The following is a 25,974-nucleotide window of genomic DNA, read 5'->3' as shown; positions in this document are numbered from 1 at the left end:
ACATGACAATTTTCACTTAAAAAACAGAGGTTTGAAAGCACCTTTTCTGTCTCACAAACTTTGCTGCTTTTCTATTCCTTTCCTGTCACTTCCCTTACATTTTCTTTGCCACATTTTCCCTGTCTACTGGAACTCCTTCCTCTTCTTCCATTTTGTGATTCCCCATGAGCCTTTCCATCCCTCAATTCTCCTGATGAACTTTTATTTTCATTTAATTTTTGAAATAAAGATAATAAAGATGAACATTGCTTAGTTAAAGCCCAGATGATAATTCTCAATGGAAACACAGAAGGCAGTCATCTTAATATACTCAGTTCTGATTCTCAGGTCTCTTTTAATGCTATGTAGACAAATCAAATACAGAAGGCCCATAATAATATGGGCTTTCATGGGTGGCATCACAGGAGGACATGCTTGGAAAGTACAGGATTTTCTTCTTGCAGGAGTAAAGATTTTTTTTTTTTTATGCTAGGTTTCTTTTCTTCATGTAGCAGTTCACTACTTAAACAAAAAAAAAAAAAAAAAAAAAAAAAGTGTTAGCATAAATTAAATCACATTCTGAAGACAAACTGCCTTCTGTTAATGCCGTATTCCAAACTGCATTTTTCTTCTTGCAACAATGCTTTATTTCAATAGCTCTATTTTGAAAACAATATATCAGAGTGGGACAGTGACCCAAAACTCTCAAAAAAAAGCATCTATGGGGAAAAATAGGAAATAGATGCTTGAATGTAGACTGAACCAAACAACCCCACTTGGTATAATAAATACCAGCAAATATATCTTAAGTGAATTACATAAATCTCCAAGACAGATGGGACATTATATATAGGCAATTGTCTTCCATGTAATCTATATATAATCCTATTTTAAATAGCTTCATTTTTAGAAGAATGCTAAATATATTATAATAACTAGAGAAAAGAGACAGATGGGAGGGCAAGATTGAGATTTGGCCTTCAGACAGTTGCTTTCATTTCACAGAGTTATAAATGTTAATTTATTTTGATTTCTAAAATGCTTATTTGGTAAGGTTGGTATCATAAAAATCTGATCTCAATTACTTATTGAAAGCTCTCTCCCCTCTCATTCACACAGAACTCCTTCAGCATCCTACTGGCATTTCTTCCACCTCCACAAATCCCCTGAATATTTGTATTTAAGGCCATTATTTTGTCAATGCAACTACATACATCAGTGGCAAGTATACACAAGCTTCTGAAAGGCTTCAATGCTCAGTATGAGGCTTCATCATTTTGGTAGGTGACCTTTGTTTCTGATGGAGGAAAGTTCCAAGCACTGCAGACCTGTTTTTGTTTCAGCAATAGTTCAAAGAGCATAATGACAAAAGAATATAGCTATGAAGAGTTTATCAGTGCAAGATTTTTTCTTATATGCTTTACTTTCTGCCTAAGGTGAAAGAGCTACAGTTATCATTAGTTTAGCTGATGGAGCTAATATCAGATATATACAGAGCAAATGGTTTAATCATTAGAACAGATGCTTCTGAGCTTACAGCCATGGATTTAAACCCCAACTGGGAATTCACTATTAGCCCTATCATTAGCATAAATTGATTGCTGTGATTGGCTAATCACTTAATTAGGAAGGAGATCCTTAATAGACAACCACTTTGGAACAGTTTCTATAAATACAGGATTTCCTAGGTACATTCTGTTTAGAGTTTAGACTCTATTTTTTACTTGTCACTTATGCTGTTTTCGAAAATCATATAATATCATGAATATACTACAGATCATGTTGACTATCTTCTAATTTTAGAGGCTTGTAAAATGAGGAAAATAGATAAAGGATGACTTTTTCTCAGCTTTCTGCGATGATTTCCTCAAACTTTCCAATGTTCTTTCTCAGCACAATGAGGAGTTCATTATAATGTAAAGTTTCACTGTCAGATCATTCATTGCCCTTAAAGTCACAACCTAATCCTGACCTTGAATCACACAAGAGTAGTTCCTGGGTGCAAAATAAAAGACCATGTGTGGCTTCATGGAGCAATGAAGCTCCATCTACATTCCTTACAAAGATTGCCCTAACAGTGATATGAAAGGAGGATCTGAATCTTCTGATTAAAGATAATAGATGATATAATGTGTTATGCTGAAAAGGTATGAATAAGATATAAGGAAATTGTTTCAAAGGCCAGACCAGCAATTCTCCAAAAGAATCCCAAGGGCTCTGCTGCTTTCCCTCTCTGATGAGTCAGATTAACCACCTCACTCAGTGGCATCACAAAGTAACCAGTTTAAAACAGCACTTCAAGAGCTTTTTAAAAGTAAGAATTAAGTGAGTCTATCTGGTTTAATTTCATTTAATGTAGGCGAGCCTCTGAACTGCATTCCTTTGCTCTAACATTGAGCTTGAAGCCTTGCTGGCTGATTAATGCCAAGCTGTTTGAAGTATACTCTTTCCTTATCTAGCACTGTGCAGGCCTCACTACAGCCTGGGGAGACCTGCTGCTAAGTCAGAGCTCGGGGAGATTTTTGTCTGCTCTTCACAGAGGGGGATGGAGGCCAGATAAGCCTTACACTATAAAAGAGAAAACAAAATGAAAACCTGTTGCCAATCCTGAAAAACTTGTTTATATGGAAACAAGGGGGAGTACTGTAACACTGACTCACCCTTGTGTATGATTTTCACTATGTTCATAATTAACATTCTCTCAATTAAAAACAATCAGGTACCAACACCAAAAACATTATATTTGTCTGCAGATGTCCTTTTTAATTCTATTTGAAATTCTGATAGTGTAAATATGTATAATAATAATAATAATCATTACAGAAAAACCGGGAAGTATTTGATTAGCCTTCAAAAGGGCGGTTAGGAACCCACAGACTGTGGGTCATAACTTCACACTGTGTTCACAGTGAACTTCACTCTGTTTCTCCGATCTTTTGAAATCTACAGGTATTATATATTCCAAAGAAATAAAATTTAAAATATCTTCACAATACATATGCATTTGAAAATTGATGATTATTTCTGCTGCCACTCACTGCTTACTGGAAGCACACCCTGGAGGTGTCTGGCATTTCTTTGCTGCTAGAAAGTTGTGTAAATCTCTGGCTTTGATAGCATTAAATGATACTTCATTCTAATAAGATATTCAAAGCTGTTTAGTGTTGGAGCCAAAGAAATGAAAAAAAAAATATAAGCAGTTCTTGTCTTAACTTACTGTGATGCTTTCAGCAGTCATCAACTGAGAACAGCTCCCTCATCAATATCATCTACAGAGATCAAGATATGAAAACATTAAAAATGAAGGTATCTCCCTGTGGCTTTCAGACGCATTTAAAAGAAGGCTGTGAACAGGTAAAAGTATTTAGAAGCAAAACATTCTAACAAGAGTTTGAATGAAGAGCTGAAACATATTTGTCTTTAAGTCCTGTGATATTTGAAAATATTATGAAACATTAAGGTGCATAAGCCAAAAAAAAAAAAAAAAAAAAAAGGAAAGGAAAACCAACAACCAGCTATTAGAACTCTTTGGAAGAATGCACCATTAAGAAAGTTTCCATCTCAGAAATACTAATGACAAACAAAAGAAAATAACTTCTGCACTTCCTTGATAGCAAACCTCAATAAAACAATATACTGTTTTTCTGAGCAGATGAACATTATGTGAACTTATTTGTATTAGGGCCAAAAAAACCCTCTGAATACACACAAGAGTTTGCATGAAAAGAGATTCTTAGATGGGCCGACAGAGTTAGAAAAAAAGATGGGGTGGAAAGGGAAGAAGTTGCAGACCCAAAAAACAGACCAGCTCCAATACACTGAAAAACTTCTGGCAAGATATTCTCTAAGCTGGATCCTTTTCCTTCCTCCTTTCTTACTTCTTCTCCCCAAATATTTTTCCTAGTTTTATACAAAATAGTGTCCCTCATTACAAACTGTCTTTAGAAAGTCTTTCATGCAAAGCACCACCTGATCACCACAGGTCACAGAATTAACCACTTCAAAGAAAAAATCTGCTCTAAAGCCCATGTGTATTAAGAGGGTTGAGTCCCCCATGTAAGTATTTTTGTATTAAAAGAAATCTGATAGAAAAAGCATATAATATTATCACAAAATATTGTAAGAAGAAAACCATTTTAAACATCAGTAATACTGGTCATTCAGTGTAAATTTGAAAGTATATTGAATGAAATCTTATGAAAATTCCTCTTCAAAATCTTTATATGGTTTGCATTTCTTTTTACGTTTTCCTACTGTTTTAGTGTTCATGAAGTAATTTCAATTTTCAATTATAAGACTGCCCTCCTGCTCTCCTACTATTCTTTTTCCTCTCCCCCAAAGAATACATACTTCATTGTTTACTATACTTTTAAGACAATATAAATTACGGGAGTGTCCTCCATTCATACTCACTACTAGCCTTCAAAAATGAAATTTGTCAGCATAAACAGGATTATAATGATAAAAATAAAAATTAGGCAACACAAATCCCACCACAGCAACTTACTACAAAGTAGGTATGAAACAATGCTTAAAAGGCTCATGAAACATTACCTGCTAAATGTGAGCACTGTTGGTGAGACCAATGTAATCTCACCAGCTTTATTCCCACTCAGGTGGGCTAGATTTGGCTGGGATAGAGTTAATCATATTCACAGGAGCTATGGGGCCGTGCTTTGGATTGATAACACAGGGATGCTTTTGGTATTACTGAACAGTGCTTGCACAAAACCAAGGCCTTTTCTACTTCTTGTACCAGCCCACCTGCAGGTCGGCTGGGGGTGCACAAGGAAAATGCAATGGGATGGAATGGCAAGGAATAGTCTGAGCTGGAAGGAATACACAAGAATCATCAAAGTTCAATTCTTGCCCTGGCACAGGACAGGCACAAGAAGCTGGGAGGGGACACAGCGAGAACAGCTGCCCCCAAGTGACCAGAAGAATATTCCATACCACATGGATTCATGTTCAGCGTGTAAGAGCTGGGTGAAGAGGAAGGAAGAGGGGTGATGACATTTGCCCCCCCAAATAACCATTAGCATGATGGAGCCCTGCTTTACAGGAGATGGCTGAGTGCCTGCCTGCTGATGGGGGGACAAATTCTATGCCTGCTTGCACAGCTTTTGCTTTGCCTATTGAATGATCTTTCAGATGTATTTTCAACAGTATAAATCACAATGGCAATCTGCACTCGAAACCTAATAGAAATGTTCACTGTCTTTGACTGACCTTCGTCAAAGACAGTATCCTAAATATAAGTTTTCTTTTGTAGTCTTAAAAGAAAATAAATTTCTTTTTATTCATCTTGAGCTCTTGATATCTTGATATCATTAATTCAGGGTTAAACATCTGGATATTAACAGCAATGTCATTAATTTTCAATATTAGTTGTGCAATGAACATAGTCAATCACACTGTGTGTTTGAAGAACTGTCTTTCAGCCTGAAATGCAAAGTGTAATTTTTTTAAAGCAGGGCAAAGTTTGGAGAGAGTTATTAGACTGATAGAGCTAGGGACCAACTCTTTCTAAACCTTTAATAGCACTGGAAACCAGCAATTAGATGTGTTTTGTGCGAAGTCCATAGCAGATGTTTTTAACACAAGCATCTCTTCCTCACATTGTAGTTTGAATGCTGCATTTGTACTCAAAACTGACATGCTTTCATGTTCCTACAGATTGTGTCCTGCTTACTTTTACAGGGTGGTGATTAGAGCATTAGGTGGTACCTTTCCTACCTATTACAATTCTAATAAGAAACATGTCTCTGCTGTGGAACTGGTTTGTTAAAACAAGAGGCAGTATTGTTTGGATTTTCAAGTTAAGAACTGCCAACTACATGGCTTCGTGTAAGTAACAATCTCTGCTTTTCCAGAATCCTAATCTGTACAGAACAAAAACCACCTCTGTGAAGTAAATATAGATTCTTACAAAGATATCCCTTTCCAATTAAAAAAGAAAAAAAAATAAAAAAAATGAAACCAAACTCACAACAAAAAAAAAAAAAAACCAAGGACACTTCTAAATTATATAATTGTTAGTGGAGACAACTATTATATAAAACAAAACAAATCTTACTTTTTAAGCAGAGAGGAAATGAGCACAGAAGCAAAACACAGATTTGAGACTGAGATAGACCTCACGTTGAGATCAAAGTGACAGAAGCAAAGTTCAAAAGCACTGCTTTATCTTTCTGTAACTGAGGAGTTCAATAATGCACATTTTCAGAGGAGTGCACTTGGTTACCTATACTGAGCATGAAAAACTGCTTCTGAAATTTCTCTGGAAATAAAGGCAGATTTCATTAGGTTGATTTGTCCACTGACTTATGATATCAGAATTCACAGCACTACTTCTGGTACTGGAAACAGGGTAAAAAACAGGGTAAAAAACAAAAACAAATACAGGTTTGAGGCTGAATTCAAGAGGAGACAGGTGCTGGTTGCTGGCTACTACATCTTCTGCTCTCAGGCTAGTCCATGTGGTGAAACCTCCATTCCCTGTAAGACACCTAGATTTCATATATCTGGCCTACACATGCTGAGCAGACAATTGCCTGGCCAATAACAAACACTAGGGACTGAGGATTGTGTTCTATTCCTGTCCTTATAATGCTTAAGAATCTCTAAAAATGCTTAAATACCAGGCTGTGAGGAGACATGCCCTCATATTCTCCTGTGCCTCCCAAAATGCTTATACTCCTGCATCTCCTTAAAAATCTAAGGAAAGTAAACAACATAAAAAGCTTTGGGAACAATCTACCTGCAGCAATGATGATGCTACTCTGCTTTTTGGTTTTTTTTTTCCATCCCACTAGTCCACCTTTTTATATTGTTTACATTGAAGTTGCTCCACTCTACAAAAAAGAACTTGAGATTCAGTGTGCCAGAAACAGAAGGAAGCTTAGCAGGACTGTGAAACACTCTGATCACAGCACTCAGTAAGCACCAGGCTTTCTCAATGACCTGCCTCTGTATTTCATCAAATTACCACGTATTGAGACCTTCAAGAGATCAGAGATCTGTAGCAGATGAGAGTCTTCAAGTGGTGCTTTCCTGGATGATCCAGGCAAAAGTGGTATGGATGAGTCCTGGAATCACAGAGATCACTGATATCCACTCACAGGATTCTAAACACAAATCTAATATATTTCTGAGTTCCCAGCTATTTTTCTATGAAAGGTATTTCTCAGCTATTTGTACTAAATATAGAACAGTTTCCTCTTCAAAACTGGAACTTGCCCTCTTTGGTGGTCTGCAGCCCTTTCATAGTTTGTTTAGGAAAAAGACATTCCAAGATTCAAAACATTGTTATCCATCTACATTCTGTGACATGAATGGTATACATGAAAACCTTCTCCTATTCACCAGCCCCACCCTTGGTTTTTTCCCCATTCCCTACAAGACTCTCTGAGTCAGATTAAGGAAAACAAACCAAGAGACAGACAAACAAACCACATGAAAATACCCCAGGTCTTTTTCTGAAGCATGACCACTTTCCACTTGTTTGTTAAGCCTGCTCCAGTAATTTTCCACTCCATTCTCTTGATTTGAAGGCTAGCCACTGTGATTGTCTGATCCGCATACATAACCTCTGTTGTCTCTTGCTATGCATTGGCTTTAGGAAAAAGCTGCAAACCTTGAGAACAGAAGAGTCTTAAATAACTTTATGATATGACTAGCAGCTACCAAAAATGAAAGATTTGCTATTCTAATTTGTAACATACATTGTAACATTAATTTTATAATCTCTATTTCTTCTTACTATGGTCTTGTTGAAAATTTCAAAGGACAGCAAGGTCTGATGCACTTCATCCACTACAGTTGTGCATTCCTCTTCCATATGCCAGACATTAGTTCCATTTCACTTCTAGCCAGGATGGGGCAATGCAAACTAATCTATGTCATCATGTGATGTGCTTCAAAATGACAGCTCTCATCAATGAGGAGCTGAACAAAACAGCAACCACACAGAAGTTGACCAAAAGTGCAACCACAAATACAGGAGTGAAGGAGAGGGCACCTAAAGCCAGTGGATTTCTCTGAATTTTGGCACAGTGCCCACTGATAGCAAAACAGGCACCAACAGGCAATAAAAACAGCTGACAATGTCTGTTAAACTCATCTTAGCCTCCCCAGGCATCAGTCACTGAAAGACATGGTGATTTACAACAGCCTCTGGTGGGAATTTTTAAACAAAAGACCCAAGCAGCTTGCAATGTTCTCATTATCTGCAAAACAAAGTGTGTTAATAAGTATGCCAAAAAGCTCCCTGTATCTGAACTATGTCTGCTGCATACCTTTCTTTTCATCACTGAAAGTTGGAAAAATATTATCTTTAACAGGTGAGAAAGCTGGGCTGGGCAAAAAGGGAAGCTTAATACATAAGCACTTCAACCACATTCATTTTAATTCTCTCTTGATTTCTTAAAAAAAAATATTTTGTGAAATATTCATGTTTCATGTTATCATACATGGAGCAATAAATGAGCTGTATAATACACTAAAAGATAAACATGACTTATAAGTTGTTATTATGAACATAGAGTCAAAAGTTGCTTTTAACTCAAGTCCTACTGAAATGTTGAAGCAAAAATATTGCACGTGAAAACAAATTAGTATGACCTCTATGTGCATTGCCAACCAAAAATAACAAAGTCTTATAGGAAGAGATGACTCATAATGAAGACAATTATGGATAAGCACAATATTCCTCTATTACTTTTAGGCTTGACTCAAAGACTATTCATGTCAATGGTAAATCTGGCTGATTTTGAGGAGCCTGATATGAATAGGTTACATCCAATGTCAGCATTTTAACCTCTTTACTTCTCTTCAAAGCAAGTTGTCCAAATTTAATATATGAAGGTTACTTGTGTCTATTACAAGTATTAAAAGTAACAGCATTAAAAAGAAATATATACACTACAATTTGTCCATAATCTGAGTACAAAATGTGGGTTGCAGATCTATTTAGTAATTACCTCAATGATCTTTATGTGATGTGGTAGATAAACCAGATAAAAACAGTGAACTTTCTCCCTATTTCCAAACATGTGAAAATGACTGGCTGGACATAAGCTCCCCACAAAACCATTAAAAGTTGAAAGGTGTGCCATTTGTCAGTGGAAAGGTCATTTCACTAACATTTGGAACCATGTCTCATGATCTGACATATGACTTAACATCAAAATGACTTAAGCATGTTAGTGTAGCAATTCTTTTCATACAGACTAGTATAAAGATTAATGAAGCAGGTTCAGCTGATACAACCTACCCCTACCCATCAGATAAAGAGACTGGAAAAATAAAAAGGCAAAAGATTTTCTAGAAAATCTTCTCTAGTTAGGAAATTTCTAAATTCTAGAAAAGTTTGCCATTCTCTTATCCCCCTCTGTCTCTCCCTCTAAGGAGATAAAAGACTCAAAGACTGCTGTGGAGCTGAGAAGGAAAGGGAGTAAGACTGTATAATGCCACACACCTTGCTTTCTATCCTCACAGATCACCAATGCCAGCTTCCTGGATTAAAGAGGTGGATGTTTTAACTGATCTGCAGTGTAGCTTACACAGCTCAGAAACAGAGAATTGTTTAGGTTTGAAAAGACCTTTAAGATCATCAAGTTCTACTTGATCCAGGACTGCGAAGTCCACCACTGAACTGTGTTCCCAGGTTCCATATCTACATGTCTTTTAAATATTCAAGTGATGGTGACTCAACCAGTTCCCTGAGCAGCCTGTTTCACTGCTTGGCAACTCTTCAAGTGAAGAAATTTCTTCTAATATCCATTCTAAACCTTTTGTGACACAACTTGAGGCATTAACATTTAGTTAGTTAGAAAGCAACAACATAATTGTGTGTATCTAAGATAAGCATTAAGTTTTCATTTTCTACGCTTCTCAAACTCTGCAGGAAATTCTTAGGCTCAATGATCAGGTTCTTGGGGGACTGAAAACCCAGAGCCATTCTGGTTGATAAAAGCCTGAAAACTCCAGCCTTATATGGCTCTTTGTGCTGCTTGAACATTCCCTTTCCCTGTTGGGATTTTTTCTTCATTCTCATTTCACATGTATACATCACAAAAAAAATAGAATAAGAGTATATCATTAGTTTTGGCATCACTGGAAAGAGTTTTATAAGGGCTGCATGTCTTGCAGAAAGCAGCCAAAAAACCACAGGGAAGCTTACTAGAGAAATTAACTCATGTTAGATAATTAGTTAACATCAACTAATCAATTAATATTTCCTCTTGTCCTGTTGCTCGCTTATTGGAAGAAGAGACTGACCTGAACCTCACCACAACCTCCTTTCAGGTGGTTGTAGAGAATGATAAGGTCTCTCCTGAGCCTCCTTTTCTCCAGTCTGAACAGCTCCAGCTCCCTCAGCCACTCCTTACAGGATTTGTTCTCCAGATCCTACACCAGCTCCACTGCTTTTATTTGGACATTCTCCAGCATCTCAGTGTCTTTTTTGTCTTTCCTCTTGTATTATGTTTCCATGATGGCAACTATATCACAGATTTCCTGGTGCACTATGGCTTCCAGCTCACCCTATTTGTTGCCCATGCTGCACTCATTGGTGCAGACGTACTTCATCTGGGCTGTTGATTCCACCACCTTTTCTGAGGGAAAAAGCCCTAATCCCAATGTGACCATTCTCAGGTACTTCTGTCATTTCTAACACGTCAGTAACCCTGGTGTCTCTACTGCTACAGGCATGTCTCTTCCCTATCTCCAGCTACACAGCAGATGGATCTTGCTAGCACACCATCTTTCAAACTTTGGCATGCAGCCCTCAGTTGCTCTCTAGTGAGCCTGGTTTTATCCCTTTTCCCCTTCAAATCCAGTTTAAAGTTCTCTTGGTCAGTCCTTGTTGTGCAAAGATCCTTTTCCCCACTTTGAGACAGGTATACCCCATCTAAAACCAAGAATTCTGCTAGAGACTCTGGTCTTGGAGCCAGCTATTGATCTGCGGGCAGCTACCATCTGCCTACTACCTTGCAAACATTTAAACCTGTCTCAAAGCACTCTGAGCAGGGAGTTTTATGAAAATACCAATGGATAGGTCCCTAGGAAGACATAGTCTTAAAAGCAGAACAGTAAAAATTGGAACAGAAGAGATGAAGTGCTAAGGCAGAAGGGATATCATGGAGGCTGTGTGAAGACAGTGAACCTGGTAAGAAAAACAAATATATTGAAGGGCCATTAACACTAGTGTGTTAAGACTGGTGTGCAGCTACTCCAATTAACACAGAATTGGAGCAGCTCCACACCAGTCTGACCCCAGGAATGTCATTCTTTATGAAGTCACAGCTATGTTAGTGCTTAGTCACCACAAGCACTGGGCCCGTTCAGTCCTTTGTACAGACATTGCTCCCTAGCAAATGCAACAGCTTGGGATTCCCAAAGATCCTTTGGGTTCATTTTATGTTGGCCATTCCATTTTTTGTAACAATTCCTGATAGGAGAATAGAAAGCTGATGCTACTTGACTCCCCCCTACTTGGGTTAATGACTTTTGGAAGTCTCCTAATGGGATTTAATTGCTGCTATGTTTTACAATAGCCATTCTGTATGCTTTTACTGATAATTGCCTAAGAGCCAATGAAAGTTAATGAGCAATAATAATCCCAGTTGTTTGCTTTAGTTTTCTTCTGAAACCCTGCCTTTCTCTAATGATTAATACTGTTGATTTCTTCTAGACATCACTTATTCAAATCCAAAAATAACCTGAATATAAGCTGACAGCTTGTCCTTCAGGTAGTGTGGAGGATTTATTCTGTGGGCCATGCTTTCTAGAACATTGCCTCATTCACCCACCTACATATCTGTTCTGGGCAAGGCAGAAGCACTCTCTCAGGAAAGTAAACTGTGATTATGCCAGTTTATAACTACTGGTTTGTGGGTGTTACTTGCATGAAGCACTTCCCCTGCCTGTTGGTAGAAAGCTATTTGGCCAACTTTGCTAAGGTTTTGATTCACTGTAATAAGGATATATTTTATTTAACAAGAAGCCACAGTCCAAAAACACTTCATCACACTAACACACAGGATAAAACCAAAATGGTTACACTGAAAAAAAGAATAGTCTTACTTGATGGAAGTGAAGGAAAATTCATTCTCAGTGAGCTGCTGAATAAAAATTTGGTGTATAATTCTCATTCCTTATTTCATAATAATCATCAAAACCACCCTGTCAGCAGCATAAGATCTCTGACTTTCCGAGAAGCTTATTCTCTCAAATCACGTGGACTGGCACATGCTATTTAGACATGCAAACATGCCTAAGATCTGGTCTCTACACACATAAAGTAACAAAAAATTAATTACATAAATATATATGTAACTAGGATTTTAAAGAAGACATCACAGGCTGGCTGGTAGTAACCTCAGTTGAAAGTAAAATGGTTAAAAATTCAAGTTTACAAGGAAAGGTAGGCACATGTGTGTACACAAATTATACATATATTCTCTATGTTCATATATTCTCTATGTTCATACATATATTCTCTATGTTCATTTAATTTTAATTTAATTTATTTTTTCTTAATTCCTTTTAAATGAATTGTACCTATTGAAAAATCATGGCATCCTTCTTGTTCATGGCCAAAACCCCTAAAAATTTCAGAAATATACCCAGACAGGCTCAAAACACCAATGAGCTATTATGATCTGTCCATTTCCTAGTCACTTCTACTTACAGTACATAAAATAACCCAGGCTTAGAAGTATATTCCACACTAGTAAAATTTTCTATCTGAGCAGAGAGGTGCTGGCTGATGCCATTGTAAGATCACTCTCAGTAATCTTTGAAAGATCTCGGCAACTGGGAGAGCTGCTTGAGGACTACAGGATGTCCAGTGATGGAACCAGAGGCAATGGGCACAAGATGAAACACAGAATGTTCTCTATGAACACCAGGGAACACTTATTCACTGTGAGGATGACCGAGCGGTGGAATAGGTTGCCTAGAAAGGTGATGGGGTCTCCATCTGGTCATGGTCATGTGTAATTGGCTCTAAATAGCCCTGCTTGAGCAGAGAGTTGGACCAGATGACTTTCAGAGATCCCTTCCAACCTTAACTATTCTGTGCTTCTGTAACAGGATAACCTCTAATCTCACTTTTTCCCCAAGCTGCTGAAAATTAGCCAGCTGTACACAAGGCAAGCACAAGCAGTACTGCTTTCTTAACCAGATGAATCCTCTTAGGAGACCATATCCTTATTTTTTTTCCACTTTTTCTCCTTCCTGTTATTTTTATTCTCCCATAAAATCATAAGGAAAACATGATTCATGCAACAACAGATGGTGACAGAAACCCTCTACCTACACTGGAATGTAGTTGATGTCAGTATTCATTCATCTCAGCATAACAGGCTACATTCAGTGCTTTGGCGGAGTAAGAATGAGGATCCATTCCTTATAAAATTATTGATTTTATATAAGTCACAGCTACATACTCAATATATAAACCAACAGTAACTATAGCCCATGGACAAGATTTTCCAAAATGAACAGTGATTTTTCATGTTCATCTTGATAAAATTTAAATATGACTGGCTATTCACAACATTGGTATGGGGAGGAGAGGGATGTTTAAGATATATTTAAAGTGTTCCACATTGGAGAAAAAGAAAACATTAGGCATCACATTTACAATAAGCATTTAAAACAGCCAAATAGGCCACAGTGATGTCATTTTAGAAATGCACAAAATCCAATTTTTCACATACCAGACACCATTTTACCTTGGATAATCCACTTTCTGCTTTCAGTAGATTTTGTTCCACAGAACATTCTGATTACTTCCACACTTAGTTCTTAATGGTATTTGCATTCGATAGCACCACTGTGACTTAATCAAGGAATGGGACTTTTCCCAAGAGGGCATTTTGGAAATGCTCATTAATGTGTGTTCCTCGCTCAAAACTCTTCAGTGCAACTACAGGTTTAACCACTGGAACTCAGAGTGAGCAACCAAAATTATGGGTCTTTGTTGATTCACCATTATACAGAGACCTTTGCCCTGTTAATGCTTAGCAACAACCTCCTAGAAACACAATTAGAGGCAACTTCCTAGCAATCAACTGTGTGCTTTCTCTCTTATAGAACTTTGACTTTGAAAGAACCCAGAGAAATCCAAAAGCATCTTTAATTCTGTACATTCTTATAACACTTTTATCTTAGTTTTAGCTGTGTCCATAAATACATTGAACAGTATGTAGAGCTAGTATTTGCAAAGTTATGAATCTGAAATATTACCTTAAAGATATAATGGGAGATTGGTCATTATATGTGACCTGATTACACTTCCACATATGCTTAATTTTACATACTTTTAAGTGTCCTTGTATACTTTTAAATGTCCTTTCAGGCTATCTGCCTGAAATACTCACATAACTATTTCTAAACGGACTCTGGGTTTGAGGTGTGACCTCACCAGTGCTGAGTATAGGGGGACAATCCCTCCCCTGGTCCTGCCTGGCCACACTCTTTTGCATTTAGGCCAGGATGCCACTAGCCTTCTTGGCTACCTGGTCACACTCTGGCTCATGTTCAGCTGCGCTCAACCCGCACGCCCAGGTAATTTTCCACTGGGCAGCTTTCCAGCCACTCTCTCCCCAACTTGTAGTGATGCTTGGAGTTGTGACCTGAGGGCTGGATGCAGCACTTGACCCTGTTGAACCTCATACCATTGGCTTCAGTCCATCAATACAGCCTGTCCAGATCTCTCTGTAGAGTCTTCCTGCCCTTCAGAGATCAGCACTGTGCCTGCAAACTGACCAAGGGTGCACTTGGTCCCTTTGCCCAGAGTATCGATAAAGGTATTAAACAGAACTGGATCCCACCTGGACCTTGTAGACTTGTGCAAGCCGCAGTGGTATAGTCACTTATATTTTCCCCCCGCATGACTTCATGACATACTTGTAGTCCTCTGATGTTGCCTGTCTTTTCTTTCAAAGGGCATAAATTCTCCTTTTTTTCCTGTCCAGACAAAGCTCCCAGTTCAGCCAGGATGGTCTTTCTAGACAGCTCATTTTTTGGCTCATGTAGACAGCCTTCTTGGGTGCTTTTAGGATTTCTTTCTTAAAGCATATACTGTCTTCCTAGACTCCTTTGTCCCTCAGGACTGGCTCTCAAGGAACTCTCTTAACCAGTCCCCTAAAGAGGCCAAAGTCATCCAAGGATGGATGACTCTGGACATCCAAGGCAGTAGTTCTGCTGACTTCCCTCCTTACTTCTCCAAGAATCAAAAACCCAATAATTTCATGGTTGCTGTGCCCAAGATGGCCTCTCACTGTCACATTACTGACCCATCCTCCCCTGCTCACAAACAGCAGGTCCAGCAGGACACCTTCCCTAGTGGGCTCCCTCACCAGCTGTGTCAGGAAGCTACTTTCCACAAACACTTAGATATTAGAAAGCTCTCCTTGTTATGAAGATTTTACAATCTTCTCAGGGAAGGCAAAGAGCATTAATGAAACAGAAAGAGAGGTGAATTTGCCCTCTGTCACACACTTCCTCTCTGTACAGTGCCCCATTTCCAATCATTGTTCCATAGACATGGAAAGCACAGTGTTAGTTATTGTAAGATAACTTCATAATATATTTTGTTATCTATACTACATTTGACTGCTGAGTAGATTCTGAAAATCAATCCATGGAAGTGCATGGATGAGAAGCCCAGAGCAACTATAATATGAGTCACTGCTTTCTGCAATTACACTAAAATGGTAACTAATAGTAGATAATTCATTTTATTGCTGGAATAAGAACTGGTTTTCCCTGTGTGTATATATAGAGAACAAAATTAATCTCTGTATGTTTCATAAATATGTACTATATAAAGTAGCATGGAAATAACCTGTTTGGAGGTTTCAACTAAAATGATTTGTACAAAGAGATATGTAAGGCAAAGTATTTTAAACATCATGGCAAATATTTAACTACTTTGTCTTCATCAAAAAAATCACAACAGAAGTCAGTAAACAGACAAAGAGTTTCAATGGGAATTGTTAACTAAGCCAAACACTTTCTGCCTGAACATTATTTCATGTACAGAAATAGTTCCAGTTCAAAGTAACAAATGTTGGAGAAAAACACTGATATTTACTCACTTTTTCTAAATTTGAATAGAGGTTAATACTGCTGTTGTTGTCCATGCAGCTTATCAAAGGAGCTTTATTCTGCTCAGCAATGGAGTATGAGGGACAGACTTGGGCAACATTTAACTCCTGTCAGAAATTACTACCTACTCTGGAGATTAACCCAGATGATGAAAAGACAATCTTCTGCCTCCACACATCTGAATATCTGTCTGCACAGCCTCTCAAGATTAGACACATTACTGACAAACACCATAATAATTCATTTTCTGCCTTACCCTTTATTGCACTTTCACACCTGATGAAGTGTCTGTGGTTAGCAGAAGATTATTTCTATAGCAGCATCTAGGCAGAGCTGATGTACTTCATGAGCATTTGTAATTGTTCATCAGAACCACCAGAATGACTATAGGTCTTTGCAGCATAAAATCAGCAATTTTTGCTTACACCACAGGGCCATATACATTATTAATATAGTGAAAAAACAAATACTATTTTCATCATTAATAAAATCCAAGTTCATATAATAGACCAGTGAATTTCTAGCATTACTGTTTGTTCAGCCATCCCAGTAAGCCAGAATTAACATTAAACTGGATAGAAAACAACTACTAAAAACCGTATTTCTAAAATTTTCCAAATACTTTTATGTCTCTTCAAAAATTAAAACTTTAGTCAGCAATTAAAACTTATTATTCTTTAATTTCAGCCACATAGTAAACCTTGCTAAATATTTTTTGGCATCTTAAAAGACCTTTACAGATATTAAACCAATTTGACATTACTGAATGATTTCTCTAGAGGCTTAGTATTTAGGTGTGTATTTTGACCACATGCAAGCATTTCTCCTCTCACATATATATTTTGCTATTGCTAATATAAGTTCAGCTTGACATACCTATTGAAATGCAATGGAATCAGGCATTTGAGTTCTGAATCTCATTTCATGAACCTCAAGCAGAGGTTTCCTAATTTTAGGAACCAAAGTTTGAAGCCACTCATTATACTTAATAAAAAATTCCACCTCTGTAGATCTGACTGGTTTGTTTGGGTTTTTTGTTTTACCACCACCAAGAAATAGGACATGTTTTCCAACAGACAGCACAATGTAGGTTTGTAGAAATAATAAAATCCTATGCCACATTGCAATAACTTGTGGGAACACCATCCCTTAAAGAATGCACAAAGTCTGTTTCCTTTCAGGCTAAGTCAAAGCATTACAGACAGAACAGCCTATTTTTGCCCTGGGCTAAACAGATTTGGTGGGTTCACTGGAAAAAAAAAGTCCCTAAGCAAAGGAAAATCAAAATTTCTGCTTGATGATATTAAACTACATGGAATAGATGGCTATTTCTTCCCTTAATTCTGTGATGATGAAAAAAGAGTAGATACAAGAAGTCATGCATAGTCAGTAACTGAGTATCACAAAAGGCAAAATAATAAATTTTGTAAAGAATGCCCTGTGAGATGCTCAGTGGCAAAGAACACATTTAAAAATTTTAAGGGTGGTGTTTACCAAAAATAGCTTTACACTGTCTTCCTAATAAAGGCATGGAACTAGTTGAGATACTCAGATACACTTGCAATCTTCCATCTCATATTTAATTTTTCCTAAATAAAAGATAAACTTCCAATTCTGATTGTCATAAACAAACAAACCAAGAAAAATACCATGATTGTCTTATTTGGTGCTGGAATGCAACCCCAAAAATTCACTAGGATTCTTTCAGAACTGCTCTATTTCAAGGGGTGCTAGGTCAGATGACAGATATTTTCATCAGAAATAAGAGGAGTGCAAATATCTTCTTTTACATGGGTAACAAGGCCTTAATTTTATAAAGTTTTACCTACATGCAACAGCACCTGAATACCCTATGAACTACTTTTAGAAAATCTTTGTGAGAAAGAAAAATATAATTTTTCTGATTTTATTGTGAATCGAATTTAAATCATCTGAAAGTAAACACAATGCTCATTGCCACCTGCTTATCCTTTACTTGCTATATTTAACCTAAATGGCAGAGAAGCAGTGGGAAGTTGCAACAATACCATTCATGTCAAAAAAAGCACAATCTGAAACTACTACTATAAGTGTTCTTTTCATTCTCTAGCTTTTTATCCTTTTAAATGCTGATATTTGTTATCCAGCTCTCCTATCCAAATGCACAGGGTGTGCTGAGGATCAATCATAAACTCTGAAGAAAAGTCTTGAAATGCTGTACAATCTAACTTTGAATCTAGAACTTGTCAATTTTCCTATTAAAAATATAAAGGAATAATGCTTTGGTTCTTAGAATAATATGGAACAGAACTCAAATCCTGAGGTATAATAAATAAAGAGGGTTCAAAACATCCATAGTGAGACTTCTCTCAATGTAGCAAAACACCTCATTACAGCACTGACAGATAATTCCAAAGCCACTCTTTGGAATACATAAAATATATTGTATTTGGGTATACAGTATATCGATACATGCAGTTATAAATTGCTCTTTTTCTCCTGTCAGTGCAAAATGATGAACATTTTGCAAAGTAGTAAGAGTGGATCAGCTTACACATTCAAATTAAATCAAAGAAACACCTTTTTAGAGAGTGTTTCCTACAAAGAGTTAAATCTGTGCTGTAGCTCTTCTGTCCTGATGCCACCCATTGACCGAGTTCTCCTTACAATGCTATCCAAACTCCATGTGCATAATGCCAGAAATTACTGAAAATGAGAACAAGCCTTTACAAAGAGACCACAGAAAGAGCTCAGCTTGTACCCAGGCTCACATGTGTGTAAATTTCAAGACACACACAAGTTGAGAGAGCATAACTTTAATAATTGACTTCTCATATTGCTGTGTCTGGTATAATGCCAGCAGTTGAGCTCCAAAATACATTTTTAAGTGACACTGAAGGAAAACAGCTCTTTAGTAACTGTCAAAGCTACTTCCACTAGGATTCTGTATTAAAGTCCTTCAGCTAGACAGTATTCTTCCACACATGAAAAACATTGAAATCTGGAATTTCAGAGCTTTTTTTTTAACTGAAGGTGATGAACTTTATTCTTGGTTTTTGTGAATGCTGAACACTCAGAACTAGGAAGTGAACTACAATTTGAATTTCAGTTTTAAACTAATCACAGTGTTCTCTAGAGGGAATATTCACTCTAAATATAAAAAATACATATCTCTGCATTCATTGGCTGAAAAAGATGTGAATAATTCAGTATATGGAACAGTTTTCCTCATATATCTATTAAGATATGCATTAAACTGACGATAATGTTATGGCTCAGTTAATACCTAATTAATGTTCATTAATAGAGAAATTAAAAAAACTTTGGTACATGCAGCACAGAAGACTGGTATTCTGCAGCTTATTAGCACTAAAGCTCCTGAGCAAAAGATTATTTTTTCTTGTTATCTTTCAGACTTAAAAAACATCAGCAAAATATGGTACTTGGAGTCCTAATTAAGTACAATAAAACATAAGCTGAAGCTGTGACATTTAACAAAACTTCATAGCTCTAGGGACCTAGTCTTGAACAGGAGTTTGAAATATGAATGAATTTGCAATTCCAACAACACTTAAGCTGAGCTCAAGGTTGGAAATTTGAGTCTGAAAAAATATGAGAAGGTTAAACAAAACACTCTGAGGCAGAAGCACAACACAAACTTATTTGAAAAGCTGAGTGACATTTTTTATCTATACAGGTCTTAATTATTGTAAAAAGGATGGGCTAACAAAAAAAAAAAAAGATAGAATATTAAATACCAGGATAAAAAATAAGTCCAAGACATATAATGTAACTGATTAAATTTGTGGGGAACAGAAGTAGGAAGAAAGCAGCAAAATTATTCAGAAGCATTCTGAATAATTTAAGACAGTAAGATGACACGAAAAAGAAAATTAAAACTAAGGAAACTGGATTTTCAATACCAAGAGTATTTTTTTTCATGTCAGTGGAAACTAAAAAAGCTAGACAAAAAATCCTTACTGCAGTCTCAGATAAGCCATATCAAACTTCAAGAAATTTAAGGGATGGTAGGGTATGGTGGGGTGTTCCCCCTTCCAATTATAAAACAGGGAAAAATAACTTCTTTTTGGAAGTGTATTTCAGAAATGCCCTTAACTCTTCTAAGAGTATACAGTAAGTTTATTACCTTAAAACTATCTTTGAATAGAGCAAAAATATTTAAAGACCTGAGATCTCTCACAACATTTTAAAAGCATTCAAACACTTCACCTTTCCTCTATTTTTTTTTTTTTTCCTTCTACAAAATGTGAGGCTTTTTGGTCTAATAGCTATTTGACTTTACAAACATCTTTTTCTTTTGAAGTATCTCAAGGAACCATTCTGGAGGCTGAAATAATCACACCTTTTCTTCAGAAATCTTCAATATATGACTGGTGCATCTGCTACACTTTTATCTTTTCCACAGTATCCCCTGAATTTTTCTGTCTCTTCAGTTTCAGCTGACGCTTCACTGTCTGCTATTATTTTGCTGCCTGTAGTTGGGAAAAATCAAGTCCTTCTCATGATGAAGAAACTTCCTTTAGTTTCATGCCTTCCTTTACCTGTTTTCTCTAACATTTGGTTATCTCTGCCATGTCAGGGTAATATCAGGTAATATCGGGTTATATCTGCCATGTCAGGTAATATACAGTCAGGAATATCAAAATATATATGATATAAAAAAGGGAAAAATTCTACTGGTATTTTCCTGGATCTGACCATGGCGAATGAAGGTAGCTTCTAGATGACAAAATATTTGAGGCCTTTAATTTTTAAATATATCTCATGAAAAAGATGTATATGTGCTTATATCTGTTGTAGCAGCAGACTAATTCAAGAAGTTTTAACATTTGTGATCTCAGAGGCAAATTTGTGTAATTTTCTCATAGAAAAGGTCAAAATCTGTAGAAGTCCAAACATTTACAGGCACACATTTGGGTTTTCTTCTGCAAATCACAACTGTTTGCAAGGCATATGGAATTTTACAATATAACATATTGCACCAGTGTCCAGAATTGTTCACCATTATTGCCCTCTTGAAGAACCTGTAGAAAAGTTTGTTTATATCCTGGAACATAAGTCCCTTTTCCCTCTGCAGTATATAGGAAGCTCCCACCAAACTAAAGAATCAGATTTTCAGAATGACCAGTGCTCAAAAGCTGTGTGGTCTGTAAAGGTGTATTTTTAAAATACTTTAATAGTATTCAGTTCTTTATAATCCTGGACATTGTGTGAAGCTTTCCAATATATTAAAAAAAAAAAAAAAAAAAGAGTATATTTTAGAGAGAAGTATATTTAGAATCTTCTCAAATCTTCTTAATGCATAGGAAAAGCATCCCATCTAATCATAAAGTGTGGGTGGTAAGTTCATTATACTCATTTTGTTTAACAAAACCTTCAAATCTCATTTCTAACAATGCGTGAAGAGATCCACTATGCTTAAACAATGAAGAGAAAAGAAAATGAATAAAATAGTTTATGTCTTGTAATAAAGAGAGGAAAACTATCTGTGACAAAAGCCACCATTTTTTAATCTTTTCAAGATTGGTGCAAATAACATTAACCAGAAAACAAAAGACAAGTCACAACTTACAAAATTTCTCATCTGATTTGAACTCCTCAAAAAGTGTTTGTATTCATTTTCAAAGAAAATCCACAGAAAATAACTGTTATGCTTTTTGGGATAGAGATCAATACAGGTATCACAAATCCCTTCAATAACCAGAAGTGAAAGATTTTTCTTGGAATATTGTTTATCCTCTGTAATATAACACTTTCACACAACGCATTTATCACCCTATTATGTTCAAAGACCAGAAAGAGAGTTAAGAGCACTTAATTCTAGCAAAACTTTGCTCATTTTATTTTCCATCAGCCCACTATGATTATACTGTTAGACTGTTCCAGTTAGTGACAGCTTAAAAAGCACAGCAGTAGTCTGACTAGTAAACACATAAAAAGCAAATTATGTAGCTGCTAATGGAGCTGTTCCAAATAGGATACAGGAATAAATACATTCCATCTGCAACGCAGTGGGCAAAAATTTAAAGATATCCAGTGGTTATTATTTGTATATTTAGAGTTTTCTTGCAACAAAAGAACTTGAGCGTGTCGCACAACAAAGCCTCATGCAGGGCTGCGCTGGAAAAACCTGCAGAGCTCAGCACCACTCACACCTACTTACTCAAGTCTGAGACCATTACAGTTGTACTTCTCACAAATCTCCTGCTGGTCCTCAGGTGCCAAGCTCTCCTTTGGAGCCAGTCATGGCTTTCCATGTCACTCAACCTAGTGCCCGTAGATTAGCACACCTAATGTGAACGCTTCTGCTTAGTCAATGAGCTAATGGCTACATTTAAGATGGCAGGATTAATGTGCCCGCTGTCACATAAGGAACATGATTTATGCAAGTCTCAATATTCAACCAAACCTATGCTTTCTTTGTAATTCTGTCCAGAACTGAACTGTTTAAAAGCATGGGGAAAGCCAAATATGCTATAACATGTATCAAAAAATAAGAACTTAAATCCTCCCTAAAATGAAACATTGCAGGGGAAAAAAAAAAAAAAAAAAAACAACCAAAAAACTGTCCACTACTTTTGGAATTTTTCTACTTTGCCAACAGCAAAGTCATCACTTCTTAGTAAAAATATAACCAAATCTCATTTAACAGTATCTTTCTTTACCAAGCGGATGGGAATTTTTATTCTGTGGATAAATGCATCCAGAAGCTGAAACCTGCTCCCCTGCATTGATTCTACACCACTGCACAGGGTGATTAGCTCATCAGATTTAGATTTTCACTGGTCACCAGATGAGGAGCATAACACATGACAGACTGCTCTTCCAATGGACTGAAAATCTAAGATAAACACTGATCTTTAAGAAATAAAAATTAGTTGAGTTAGGTTTTAGAAAGCTTCCATTTGCATCACTTAGTATTTACTTAAAAGATCAATACCACAAACTACTGGGACCTAATAAAACAGAGTACTTCAGACATAAACCTCTTAAGAAATCAAATTAAATTCTTCAAAATTACAGGCACAATACCTAAGTTTTTAAGAAGAAAGTAGTGCATGAATTACTGCTGCTTCTATCTGCTTATATTCCAAAATCTCTGGCATCAGGATGAGGAATTCTCCATGTGCTTCACCATTAAAGATATTACACAAATGCCTTCTAAGAGCAAAACTTTCATGAACTAGTCTTACTAGTAATTTTCAGTACTTTAATTAATATATCCCACTTTAAAAAAAATTACAGGAAAAAGTAGTTCTAGAGCTTTTAGTCCACCAGAAAATATTGGCTTGCAGGTATCATAGCATAGTTTATCTAAGCAAAAATTTATTCCCAGGCAAAATGGATTCATGTTCACTCAGACTTAATTCTGATTCTGAAATTTGGAAATCCAATATACTTGTCAGACCTGCACACCAAACACACAACTGGAGCATCACCTGGTGGATTTGTATGGGTTGTTAGAAATTGATAAGGGAAACGCGTAGAAAAAAATTATTCAAACAAAATGGAATTAGTACTGGTGCAATTTGTTGTTAAAGTAGTGAGACAGACTTAGGTCACTTCAGCAAAACAGAAATTTCTTAATTTGAATCCTTCTTTTATGTCAGTGCTATGATATGGAATAATTTTTCTTTTTTTCTATTACATGTTTCCAGCATGACTACCCTTTTGGTATTTGGTATATTATTGCTGTTTTTAATTATAAGTTTCTGAGTAGAAGTATTTGCCTTACAGCTGCCTGAACACCCAAGGTAAATCTATCATTAATTATTTCATTATTATTCTCACTACTTAATAGGAGCTTTATGTAAATCTTATCTACCTGTTCTTAAAAATAAGAACAAAAGGAATCTATGCTTGTCTTCCTTTCATTTTCCCTTGTAGTTGAAAAAGAACACTGCTCACTTAGAAGCTTCCTGGTGCCCAATACAATATAAGATTGATTCCCTTAACTCCAAACTAATTATGATTTAATTCTCTATTTAATTGAGCCAAGCATCTTGCATGAACCATTGAAACTGAACCATATGAAAAATAATGTATGATTTAGCTCTTAATTCTGAAGGTCAAAACACTGAGGCAGACCTTAACAACGCTGACATTTCTGAGGTGTATTTGAGAAACAATTTATTGGCTGGCAGAAACAACTTGCTAAGATTTGCCATCTTCCCCACATGAGTAACCTTCTGTACAGGGTCTGAGCTCTGTGGAAGTCTTTAATTTGAAAGATAGCAGGTTCTATGGTGCCATGATTTTCCCTGGCACCAAAAGGGATCACAGGATGTGGATGGATGGATGGATGGATGGATGGATGGATGGATGGATGGATGGATGGATGGATGGATGAATGGATGGATGGATGGATGGATGGATGGATGGATGGATGGATGGATGGATGGATGGATGACAGGCAGGAAGGGATATAGAACAACTCCTCTTTCCACAGACAGGCACCAGAAATGAAGCAAGTAAATTCCTTGGGAGCATTGCTTGTCCTTGCCACACAAAACCAGAGAAGTGCTGGTAGCTCTTCTTCCCAGAATTCAGCTAAATACTGAACCTTTACTTAGAGGATATTAATAACCTGTTCTGTCTACCAGGTGTAACACCATGTCCTGGTCTCAAAGGCACATCTGGTTGTTCAGTATATCCCTTTAAAAAGTAAGACCTCTCTTGGAAATCATTTGGCAGCTAAAAAGAAGGAGACAACACACTTTTCCTTTACTTTTAATAAAAGACTAAAAATTGAAGGTTTTTTGCATTTATGGAATTCTAGATGTTAAAATAATTCCTGGTCCTTCTGCCAGTCTGTTCAGATTTCAGCCCAGTGAACATAAGACTGGAAATTGACAGCCAAGTCACCCATCATCTTTCCTCAAATGTTCACTAATTAATTGTGACAACAATTCCTGAAATCCCTGTAAAATGTGTTGGAGGCAAGAAAGGCAGGGATTGTATTTTTTACCTATCCTCCCTGTCCTCAGGCCAAAATCATACCCACAACCACTTGCTGAATTTTAGTAATAACTGTTTTCCTTTTGTTTTCCAAGTACAGATTCCTGCCCTAATTTACTGAAAGACTAAGAGACAAATCTATTTTTAAGTTGCTAATTGTGTAGACCAAGTGATGCAGAAATAAATTTCCCTCATTCTTTTAGAGTCTATGAGGATCCACAGAACCCAGATAACATTTGGATTTTGTAATATAAAAATAAATCCCGAAGTTTATTATAGTCTCCTAGCAGTTAGAGTCCTAAAGAAAAATAATGTATGAACAAAATACAGGAAGCTAATTCTAAGCCTCACAGAATTACTGCTCTAATTCTCTCTTACTCTCTCTCTTTTAAGGCTCCCCCTCTCACAAACACAGCAGTAGGAAAGAAGACTTGCAGGGATAAAAAGGTACTGCTGTTAAAACTATTATTAAAACACCACATGGGATGCTCAGCCAATTGTGGCATCTGAGTGGAATCTGTCTTTGTTTACATACATGCTAAATTGTTACAAAAAGCCTAACATCAGCAAAACCAAGATGGAGATATTTTAGTTCTTTGTACATTGAAAGATCTTAGTCTTAATATTTAAGGAAAAAAAGAAAAACAAAAACAAAAAATCCAGAAAAAAAAATCTTTTAATTAAGGTCAGTAACCTTCAGATCTGGAAAATAAAACACACAATTTTTCTGCCTTGAGCGAGTTTTGTGGCATCAGCTGATGTTTAATAAAAGAGAACTACAGATTATCAGACTAGATCTGAAGACATAAAAATAGAAGTATAGAAATAGGAAAAATAAGCTTTGGTAATACACAGGTTTCACAGTGGGGTAGGGCGCTGCCTCAATATGAATGTAATTTCTCAATACATAACATC

The 25,974-nt window shown here is 36.6% G+C and overlaps 1 long non-coding RNA gene across 2 annotated transcripts; it reads right to left on the bottom strand.

The window, feature by feature from the left end:
- Positions 1-330: 330 nt before the first annotated feature.
- LOC128806474 (uncharacterized) lies at positions 331-13,886 on the bottom strand. 2 transcript variants are annotated; one of them, XR_008436834.1, is made up of 3 exons: positions 13,722-13,886; positions 3,197-3,248; positions 331-501 (listed from the first exon to the last, which is right to left on the bottom strand). It is a non-coding gene; the product is annotated as an uncharacterized LOC128806474 (long non-coding RNA). The 2 variants fall into 2 exon arrangements; XR_008436835.1 differs by lacking the exon at positions 13,722-13,886 and adding an exon at positions 9,458-9,683.
- Between the last annotated feature and the right edge of the window lie 12,088 nt (positions 13,887-25,974).

This window comes from Vidua macroura, chromosome 4, assembly GCF_024509145.1.
Source record: "Vidua macroura isolate BioBank_ID:100142 chromosome 4, ASM2450914v1, whole genome shotgun sequence".
Classification (NCBI taxonomy): Eukaryota; Metazoa; Chordata; class Aves; order Passeriformes; family Viduidae; genus Vidua; species Vidua macroura.
Note: the sequence above shows the minus strand (reverse complement) of the source record. Positions and strands in the feature narration are given on the sequence as shown.